Raw genomic sequence first — 10,965 nt, 5'->3', positions numbered from 1 at the left:
ACATGAACTTGATTCCAAGAAGGGAGAGAGGAGAAGCCTGAAGCTGACTTTAGTCCCAAGCTGGGGTCTCCTAAATGGTGGGAAACATCCTTGGCTGCTACCCAGGGACAGCAGCTACTGGTGACATACCAGGGCTGGGATGAGAGGGGAATGTTACATGGACTTTATCATACAGGCCCCAGCCTGCTTCTCAGAGCCCACGGGCAAGAATCTAGAGAAGGGTGAGTCATTTCTCAGCTGCATTCTTAGGAGAAGCCGGTAGCCGTCCTTGACCAGAGACCCAGGGGAGCAACCACGGCAGTTCTGCAGAGAGCTCTGGCTGCCAGGGGATCCAGCTAGGAGAGGGAGTGCTGGGGGATCTGGAGGGCCAGTCCAGTGGGGCTGTCTCAGGAGTCAGAGGTGGCCTTGCCAGTGGGGAGGCGCTAGGTCACATGTTGGTGGGGTGGGGAAGTAGGGACTACAGGATGTGAGGCTGGTTAAAATGAAACTGCACAAAAAACCCTCCTGCTTTGCTCCAGCTAAAGGCCCTACTTTAGCCTCTCCCCTTTCATAAAAATCTCCATATCTACCCCATCTGTCAGAAACCCCCTTTCTCCCATGGGTAGTTTCACAGTTTCTTCCTTTTTTCATGGACTCGTACAAATATTTTTGCCATGGAAATGATCAAGTACATTTAACATGAGAAAAACAATCAAACAACACATCTGTGTCTTTTTCTCCAAGCATGGCGTGTCTCAATTTATCTCCTGAAAAGTCTAGGCAGGCAGAGTCACCCCTATGCTGTTTAGGGGAGGGATAGCTCGGTGGTTTGTGCTTTGACTTACTAAATGCAGGGTTGTGAGTTCAATTATTGAGGGGGGCACTTAGGAATCTGGGGCAAAATCAGTATTCAGTCCTGCTAATGAAGGCAGGGGGCTGGACTCAATTGTCCCTTCCAGTTCTAGGGGATAGGGTACCTCCCTTATCTCTTTTTTCTTACTTCACATCAGACCCAGGATTTGCACCCAGCAGTTCTTGGGGCCGTGGGACAGAACTGAGCTTCAGAGGCAGCAGTGAGGGAGAACGGTTGGGACTGAGCTGTCTGGGGAATATTTTAATCCTTATCTATTTTTCAGAGGATTAAATCAATGCAGCTTCCACTTCTCCATCTCTCCCAAGGAAATGATGTTTCTGTGCAAAGTACCCAGACCTTTAAACAATAAGAAATGAAATGAAATGGCCACATGATGGCAACAGAACCTAAGAAATTTGTTAATCTCTCAGGTGCCACACGTACTCCTGTTCTTTTTGAGGATACAGACTAACACGGCTGCTCCTCTGAAACTGAAGAGATGAGAAGCCATGTTCTTGTTCAATGAGCATTGAAGCTGAAAAGGGAGATGTTTTTCTTTGATTTCTAGGCCCCCACCTCTAATCCACTAAACACCCCTTTCCTCCTACAGCCAGGACTAGAACCCCCACAATCATGACTACTAGCCCCCCGACCCTGCTCCCTGCAACAGAGGCAAAGCGCTGAGGCCCCTATGCTGGCCCCTCACTACCCTGCTTGTGCTGCACTTGAAACCCAGTGACGTTTCCTTGGCCAGTTTTGACTCACTCCTAGGAAGGGTGTAATTTTAGGAGCAGGTTCCAAATAGTGCAATTTACCAGCCAGAAGAGGCAGCAGATGTCAGTGTAGGAGCCATTGAAATAACTCTGCACTTACTTAGGCTGTGGCTACACTTAGCGCTTCAAAGCGCTGCCGCGGTAGCGCTGCCGCGGCAGCGCTTTGAAGCGCTAAGTGTAGTCAAAGCCCCAGCACTGGGAGAGAGCTCTCCTAGTGCTGTCCGTACTCCACCTCCCTGTGGGGAATAACGTACAGCACTGGGAGCCACGCTCCCAGCGCTGGGGCTTTGACCACACTGGCGCTTTGCAGCGCTGCAATTTGCAGCGCTGGAGAGGGTGTGTTTTCACACCCTGCTGCAGCGCTGCAAATTTGTAAGTGTAGCCAAGCCCTTAGATGCAGACACACCCAGCTCTATGGTTGGTAAACTTACAGAGACTCTGATCCTGCTCATGAACTAGCAGCACATGACCTGTAAACAGCTGCCATTTGAATGCATTTGAAAGCTACACAGAACAACGATCTGTGTTAAAGGAAGGCTGCCATTTATTAGAGCCCCAATTGATGCCGTGTGCACAGAGAGAGGTTTGAATGTGTAACAGGGAGTTTGGTAAATCTTGGTTATTTTATTTTTCTAAGAGGCTCCTGTCCACCCCCAGTAGAGTTTTCAGTCCCAATGGCAACTTACTTACCAAATGTAATACAGACTAGTACATTCCTCCCAAGTGGATGTGGTTCTTGTTCTTCTCCACATTGTAGCCCATGGAGGCCAAGAACCTGCAAATGTGTCTTCATGTGCCTTTGTTTAATTGATGAAAACAAACCTAGACACTTAGAGGATTGGAACTGATTTCAGCTGGGGGCCATGTTTGGGAGGTTTTTATGCATTTGCACAGGAAAACATTGGGTGTGTCCATTCATTTCAGGGATCCCTATGTAGTAGAGCTCCTGAGCATACTGGAAATGGAATTATTTTTACTGAAGTAACAAGTTTGTAAGGGGGCACTTGGATTTGAACTAAAAACCACTTGAACTGTAGTCAAACACTCTACCACTGAGCTTTACCCCCATGTCATTTGCTTTGGCAAGTCCATGATCTTAAGGATTTTGAAGGACAGACTCTGCCTCAGTGAACTCCTTTTCTATTCCCAGACCACAGGGGTTTTAAAAATGGGGGTTAATTAAACTTTACATATACATGTAGACACTACAGCTTGTACACACACCAGCATAGCTTCCCCCACTGACATAGCTACCACCTCTCGGGGAGATGGGTTAACTACACGGACGGGACAGCTCTCTCCCCTCCGCTTAGAGCAGCTTCATTATTTATGAATAGGTGGGAAATAACCTCCTGAATGGACAGGAACCAATGTATCAGATATTGCTGTGTCTGCATTCAATATGGGTAACTGGTCATATTGGGCTGGATTAGTAGGAGCGTTGCCAGCAGATGGAGGGAAGTGATTATTCCCCTCTATTCAGCACTGGTGAGGCCACATCTGGAGCATTGCGTCCAGTTTTCGTGCCCCCCACTACAGAAACAAATTGGGGAGAGTCTAGGGGAGGGCAACAAAAATGATCAGGGGGCAGGGGACTTACGAGGACAGGCTGAGGGCAGGGCCGCCCAGGGGGGGGCAGGGGGGGCAATTTGCCCCAGGCCCTGCAGGGCCCCCAGGAGAATACAGGATTCTATCGTATTGCAACTTTTTTTTATGGAAGGGGCCCCCAAAATTGTTTTTCCCCAGGCCCCCTGAATCCTGTGGGCGGCCCCTGCCCAGACCGCGGTGCTGTCCCCCCACTCCACCCCCTCCCTCGTTCTCCTCCCTCCGAGGCCCCACCTGTGCTCCGCCCTCACTCCCGTTTGGCCACTTCCCACCCCTGCTCTCTGGCTGAGGCCTGCTGGTCCCTGGCTCCTCTCCTCCCCCAAGGCCTCCTCGCACCTCTCCACCCCCTACCCCAAGGTCTGCCTGCTGCCCACACCTCTCTGCCCCCTCCCCTGAGACCCGCCCTGCCCATCACCCACACCTCTCTGAGCCCTCCCCTGAGACCTGCCCTGCTCATTGCCCACCCCTCTCTGCCCCCTCCCTGAGACTCACCCTGCCCATCGCCCACACCTCTCTGCCCCCTCCCCTGAGACCTGCCCTGCCCATCGCCCACCCCTCTGCCCCCTCCCTGAGACCCGTCCTGCCCACTGCCCCCACCTCTCTGCCCCCTCCCCTGAGACCTGCCCATCACCCACACCTCTCTGCCCCCTGCCTACACCTCTCTGCCCCTCCCCTGAGACCCACCCTGTCCACCTCTTTCTTTGGTCATTTGTTGTTATTCCTTGAAACATCAAGGATGGAATAAAAAGCTGAGTTTACTCTAGGGTGAGGAAAGAAAGGAGCCACCAACCCCCTGGCAAAGCTCAGTGCCTCAGAGAAAACCTGCCCCCTGCTATCGCAATCACTGATGTACTGGGGATATGATGGGAAAGGGACTGTCTGAATGATCGAGGCAGGAAATGGACAACAAGCTACAGCAACATCATTAGCCACAAATGCACTCTCCTCATGCTCCAGCCAGAAGGGAAAGGAGCAGGAATTCTTGCTGTTCAGCCATGGACACACACACACAATGGCACAGCAGTGTGTGTGTTGTGGAAGCTGGTTTGAGGAAACAACTGGAATTGATCACTCAGTGAGAACAGAACTAGAGTGCAGTGAGAGTCCCATACCCAGCAAGTAGTTGAGGCTGAGTGGTTAAGGCGATGGACTAGTCATCCATTAGGGTCTCCCTGCGCAGGTTCAAATCCTGCTAACTATGGAGGAAGTTGTGGTTCTTTATTTTCAATGGAGCTGGGTCATGTCTCACTTTTAAGCTATGTCTACATGAAAGAGTAACATGGCTTTAGTTAAAGTGTTTTAATTGAACAGCTGTTGCATGTCCACCCTATGCCCCTGTGTCACCAGAGCACATCCATGCTAGCGTCTCTTGTCTCGCCACAGAGAGCAGTGCACTGTGGGTAGCTATCCCACTGTGCAGCTGGCTGCAGGGTGTTTTGGGAAGGGTTTGCAATGCCTCACGGGCTGGTACAGCAATCACATAAACAACCTGCTAAACAGTGAGCTGACAAAATGTGCAGATGATCCAAAACTACCGGCTTGCTTCCTAGAACGAAAGCTCCTTGAGTGGGGTGACTACAGGGAGTAGCTCAAACCTCCAAAGTGCCTGGGCAGGGGCAGGACATTAGCACAGCAAGGGAGGGGTGTGGCAGTGACATCACAAAGGCCTTTTGCAGGACCTCAGACTATTGGTCAAAGGTGGTGGGGAGGTGGTGACCTCACAGAGAGATGCTGACATCAGCCAGGCAGGACAGGGGCGAGGGGCCAGGGAAACCTCAGAGACCCCTGTGGCTTTGCTTCAGCAAGTCTCCTTCTCCAGGTCTCTCTTTGAGGACTGAGAGAGTATTCGGGTTCACGTACGTGAGCGCCAGGAGGAACCTCTTTCGAGTTTTCTCCTTCCCTTTTCGTGATTTTACAAGAAAACAGCCGTCCCTGTTTAGAAGGTAAGAGCCTCCTCGAGGTCTGAAACCTGTCCGGTCTAATCCATCTGGTGACAGTTGAATTCTAGGCATGGAAAACATGAGTTTAAAGAGGCAGAATTCTATTCCGCACCTGGGATTTTGTCCCATAGAATCATTGGGGACATAAGGCTTTGTCCTTTTTGTTTCACCTTTTCCTCCATCCATCCCTTCCTCCTTTCTCTTCTTCTCTTGCTTCTTTTGTCCTTTCTCCTGTTCCCTTCCCAACACCAGGAGCGAGGGGTTGTGTGTGTGTGTGTGTGTGTGTGTGTTGCGGAGGAGTGCTCTGCAGCTCCCACTGGGAGGTCCACCCAAAAATGTGGGGCTGAAATAATGCTGGGGCAGTGATCCCCACCGGTGACCTGGGCCATCCTTTGGGCTCTCTGGTGAGAACCCTCAGCCTCCCATCCTCAGTCTCTACCCTGATTGGCTGAGCAGGGGGTTATTGACAGGGAGGAGATTCAGGTCCTTGATGTTCTCTTTTAAGACCAAGTAAATAAGTCATAACCTGTCATATGCTTGATGAATTTTGCTGCTTCACTGCATTAATGGTCTCTGAGCAGTTCATGATTCTCCCTAACATTGCAGTTCTCCTCAAATACTTGCTGAATAATTACTGTGCACTGTTGTTGGTCTGGAGCTCATCTGAGAGCACTTTATTCAGGTCATTCAATGTCTGAAATTCAAGATCCAATGGATAGTCTGAAAATCAGGGCTCTTGGGTCCTATTCCCAATGCTGCCACTGACTGGAATTCTCCTTTCTCAGCCTTAGCTTCTCCCTCTTTCAAGTAGGGATAATAATGATCCGCTCCTACCTACCTCAACACACTCACTGTCTCTCCGCACACACAGTCTCCACACTGCAGTTGAAAGGCAGCTGGCAATCTAGTAGGATGCCCATGGAACAATGGGAGAGAGAAACCTGCATCACTGAAAGTACAGCCATGAAAACACCAAACACCAGCCTTTGCCTAGCTGGCAAGAATCAAGCCTCCACAGAAAGATCCCCATGGTGTCAGCCCAGCTCCCTAAGCCCTCAGCCACAACTACTTAACACAGGGGCCTTTCTACACTCTGGTTCTGTTCTCACTGAAGGGTCATTTCCAATGGTTTGCTCAGACCAGCTTCCCCAGCACACTCACTGCTGTGCAGCTCTGTACGTGTGGCCATGGCTGAACCAGGGGTGAGCTGGAGCACGGGTTCGCTGCGAACCCGTTGTTAACTTTAGAAGCGGTTTTAGAACCGCTTGTTAACGAGCGTCCCTGCGAGGGAAGCTTTGATGGGCTCTGCCTGGGAAGCCTGTAATTCCTCCTCCCGGCCGCCGGGGGGCGCTGCGCTGTGCTGCGAGAGGCATGTGAGCTGCCTCCTTGCCCCGTTGCTGCTGCTCTTTGGACCTCTGGCCCTGGGGCTCTGGCTGCTGGCCGGGTGAGTCCCCGGCTGCGTCCTGCTGCTCCCAGCCCCGCCCCCCCGTGTGAGTGTCTGCGCCCCTCCCCCGCCTTCCCTGCCCGCAGCCACCCCTGCCCCCAGCCAGGCCCCTGCCCACAGCCACCCCCTGCCCCACCCCCTGCCCTCAGCCAGCCCTTGCCACAGCCACCCTCTGCCCGCAGCCGCCTCTGCCGGCAGCCCCGGCCACAGCCACCCCCTGCCTGCAGCCAGCCTCTGCCCACAGCCGCCCGCAGCCACCCCCTGCCCACAGCCACCCGCAGCCCGCCCGTCTGCATCACCTGCCCACAGCCAGCCCATGTCACTCCCTGCCTCCAGCTAGCCCTGCCCCACGCCCCTGTCTGCAGCCAGCCCCACATCCACTGGTGCCCTGCAGTTCCCAGGGCAGTAACCCTGCACACCTGCTTTCATGAGGGGGGGGCCGGGAGCAGCTGGGACCCACACATGTGCACACCCTAGAGTGACAGACAGCAAGTGTGAAAAATCGGGACGGGGGTGAGGGGTAATAAGAGACTATAAAAGAAAAATACCCAAAACCTGGAGACTGGCCCTGATCACCACCCACACATGTGAAACGGAGCTCATTTCTAGTTCAGCCCCATCTTTTTAAAAAAGAATTTAGGTAGGGTTAAATACATCTGTATTTTCCTGGACATGTCAGGCTTTTCGGTTCTTAATCACCTCCTGGGAAAATATGGACGTATGGTAACCCTATTGGTACAAAAAATACATGCTGTCGCACATCCCTTAAATCAGAACTTTTTATAGGGAACCCGTTGTTAAGATTTTGGCAGCTCATCACTGGGCTGAACAGCAAGAATTCCTGTCCATTTCCCCAGTGGATGGAGCATGGTTAGAGTGTTGTTTGTGATTAATGACGTTGCGGTAGATTGTTCATTCCCTGCCTTGGCAATGCAGACTGTCCCTTTCCCAACATATCTTCAGCACATCAGTCCCTGGCTGGGTCTCCTGGGCAGTGGAAAACATCCTTGTTTGGTGCTGCCAAGGGGATCGTGCAGAGCTGAGACGTCCCTCGGCTTGGATCAAAGTGGGAGTTGGATGGAATTTATCACACAACCCTCCCTGCTCCCCAGAGCCCCATGGGGAGAATCTAGAGAAGGGGGAGTCATTCCTCCCCTGCGGTCCCAGAAGAGCTGCTAGGACTCCTTCTGCCAGCTACTCACCCCTGGATTCACCTCAGCTCCTGGGATCTTTCTGCTCCAAAGGCTCCAGAGGCCTGGGGTGGGGAGGGCGTCACTGCACAGTCTGAAACACAAGGGAGGTTTCTGGAATTGAAGGAAGGAGCAGAAAATGGAGAGGAAAGAAACAGAGAGAAAACACCTCATCTCTCTCCCCTCCCCCTCCCAGCAAGAAATGTGACCAAGGACCAGCGTTAGGGGAAATGGTGCCCGGGGCAAAACTTGTACTTTGGCATTTCCCCATTGCCCCTGGACGATCCCCCTCCCCCTTTACCGCTAGCTCCTGCACTCCCAACCCTTGCACCTCCTTCACCCCTAACTCCTGCCCCCTCCTGTGCCCTAACCCCTACACTGTGTCCCCTTTGCCCTTAACTCCCGCACTCCCCTCCTGTGCCACCTGCCACTGCCCCGCTCCTGCACCCCCTTCACCCCTAACCCCTGCACCCCATCCTGCACCCACGTGGGGACACTGACCTGTGGTGCCTGGAGCAGCTGGCATTGCTGCCTGCTCCTCCCTGGGATGCTGCTCCTCCGGGCTCACCTAGGGCCTGCGGGGGCAGGGTGATAAGCGACATCATCCGAGCTCCCTGCATCCAGCTCACTTTCCTCAGCCGGGCTGCATCAGGGGAGGGCAGAGAGCAGCAGCTTCTGATGCTCCCATCACAGCCCAGCCCAGGTGGGGAAAGTGACCAGGACGCATGGAGCACATAGTGTTGCTCCTCGCTCCCCCCACCCTCTGTGGGGCCACGGAGGAGCACTGGGGCGGGGAGAGCAGTGAGCTCCTTTGCACTGGCACACGGTGCCCTTTGACCCTCTGGAGCCCTGGGCGGCTGCCGGGGCCCCACCCCTAAGGCCGGCCAGGCTCCCCAGCACGAACAGCAGAGACACAGGGAGACTGGCCACACACTGAGCAGAGGTAGCCTGGATGGCTCATAATTGGAGGCTTGCGGGGGGACTCAGCCTCCCCAAACCTTGCGTTGCCAAGGGGGCAGTAGGGCCCATGACTAGGGGCCCTGGCCAAATTGGGGCCCCCTGGAAAAGTCTCCCCCATGTTGGCCCCAGGGCTGGAGGAGCTCCCACTCCCTGCTACGGCCGGGGGCTGCAGCAGGGGCACAGAGCTTCTCTGGTCTCGGGGCCGCAGCGGGGCCGAGGTAAAGGAGTGACAGGGTGGGGCCAGTGGGGGAAGGGGTCATAGGGTGGAAACAGAGGTTGACAGTTGGATGGTGGCGATGGAAGGGGCAGAGCCACAGGACAGTAACGGGGGGTCATGGTTCGGTTCTGGGGCCCCTGCACTTGTTCTCCCTTTCCCTTGGGACTTTTAGGCATAACTAGCCCCTGTCTTAGCGAGTAGGGTTCAGTGGTTGACCCCAAAATGTGGGGCCGTGATCCTAGGGGGACACAGAGGAACATTTCATGGGGGCACCTCAGGGCCTGAGCCAGCCCCCATGGAGGGGAGCAGCACTCAGGGCCCCACTTGTCCCAGCTCTTCCCCAACCCCACACTCAGCCTGCGGCCTCTGGTGCCCCAGCTCGGCCTTGACCCTTTACATGTCTGCCTGACCCCTCTCCCCAGCAAGCAACAGCCCCACTCCCAGCCTGTGGGTTCTCGATACCGCGGCTTCCGCTATGGGGCCACAAGCCATGGTCTAAGAGTGGACCAGTGTGGTGAAATGTTTTGGGAGACCACTGGTTTAGGGAGAATGTTCTCAATCGCTGTCTATGCAGTCCAATAAAAGCTATTCCTCACCCACCTACCCCTCCCATCAGGAACAGACTTAGGTGTGTGTTCTGCTGCCCTTCACTCCTTTGCAGGAAGGATTAATACCATATCATTCAGTCAATCCTCTAAAGTGATTTGTAACCCACCACCTCCAAATGGTCATTTTGGGAAAGTGGCCCCATCATGCTGCATATCTAGGCAGAGTAGGTGTCTATGCAAACACGATCTGTTCCTGAAGTCTTTCCCCCAGATCCTCACTAGATGTGAAGGGGACTCATTCACCCCTGCTTCTGCTTAGTATTTAGAAACTCCTTATTGTCCCTATCTCTGCTGGCCTTAGATTTCTCTTCCGATCTCCTTCTTGGCAGCTCAGATGAGAGTGGCCGAGTGGTTAAGGTGATGGACTGCTAATCCATTGTGCTCTGCATTCATGGGTTCAAATCCCGTCCTCATTGGATACCTTTAGTCTTCACCTCCCTTTTATAGACAACCATCTCCCTCTTTGGTACAATGACAGATTGACCAATGTTGCTTCTTGCAAACAAAAACCTTCTCAGAAACTCAGAACTCTCTTGCTTTAAATAAAATGTCTAAATCCCAGATTTCTTTAAAAAAAATCTCTAGTGCTGTATTTCTTAGTTTTTATCTCAAAAGGAAACATCCTCATCATCTCCCCCAAACACCCTGGGACCTGCCCAAATTATTAAAATACCCTCAACCCGAGCAAGGCCAGAGCAGTGAACCAGAGCTAGTGTCCTAGGCCGAGCTGTTTGAAGGAGGCAACTCCAACATTTTCTCCCTACTATCCCTTGCAAGGTCTGACTGAGAAAACAAAATTCCCCAAACTGAAAATTTTCTGCTGAAAAACCAATACTATTCTGGTTGGGGACTTCGGTTTGCAAGTATTATTGTTATTATTCTCTTCTGATTTCTGAATCAGTTCAGTCTTTGTCCTCCAGGTGTGTTTCCCACCTGCTGAGTTGTGGGGGAGAGAGGCCAAGTCATGATGTCTCTTCCCCTCTTCATAGTTTTCTTCCAACTTGCTAGGAAGCTCCTTTGCTACCATGTGAGTCAAGCAGTATCTATTGTCGCTGTGCTATCTCGGAGAAAGTCTGCATTGTACACGTTTCCTGGGATAGTCCCTTGGGAGTGTGGATCCCTTCAATGGGCCAGCACGAGTCTGGCTCCTCCATTTCACACCCGAAAGGCTGGTGGGGGGCATTTCCCAACCTCATAACATATCTCAGTAACGCACACAATGCAAAACTTCATAACTTCCCAACCAATGTGACACACACAATCCAACACGATATTAATGTTCAACAGATCAAGACTTTTGAAATGATACCTCACCAGGCAGACTTTGTACAAACCATGTCATCATTATATGAAGTGGGAATATGGGGCTCCAGGTGCTGTTTTGAGCACAGCGTGC

At 52.8% G+C, this 10,965-nt stretch overlaps 1 non-coding gene across 1 annotated transcript; it reads left to right on the top strand.

The window, feature by feature from the left end:
• The first annotated feature begins 4,329 nt into the window (after nucleotides 1-4,329).
• On the top strand, nucleotides 4,330-4,411 carry TRNAT-AGU. The gene has a single exon. It is a non-coding gene; the product is annotated as a tRNA-Thr (tRNA).
• Nucleotides 4,412-10,965: the final 6,554 nt, after the last annotated feature.

This window comes from Mauremys mutica, unplaced genomic scaffold (genome assembly GCF_020497125.1).
Source record: "Mauremys mutica isolate MM-2020 ecotype Southern unplaced genomic scaffold, ASM2049712v1 000980F_np12_obj, whole genome shotgun sequence".
In the NCBI taxonomy this organism is placed as follows: Eukaryota; Metazoa; Chordata; order Testudines; family Geoemydidae; genus Mauremys; species Mauremys mutica.
This window is presented reverse-complemented; position numbering and strand designations above follow the sequence as displayed.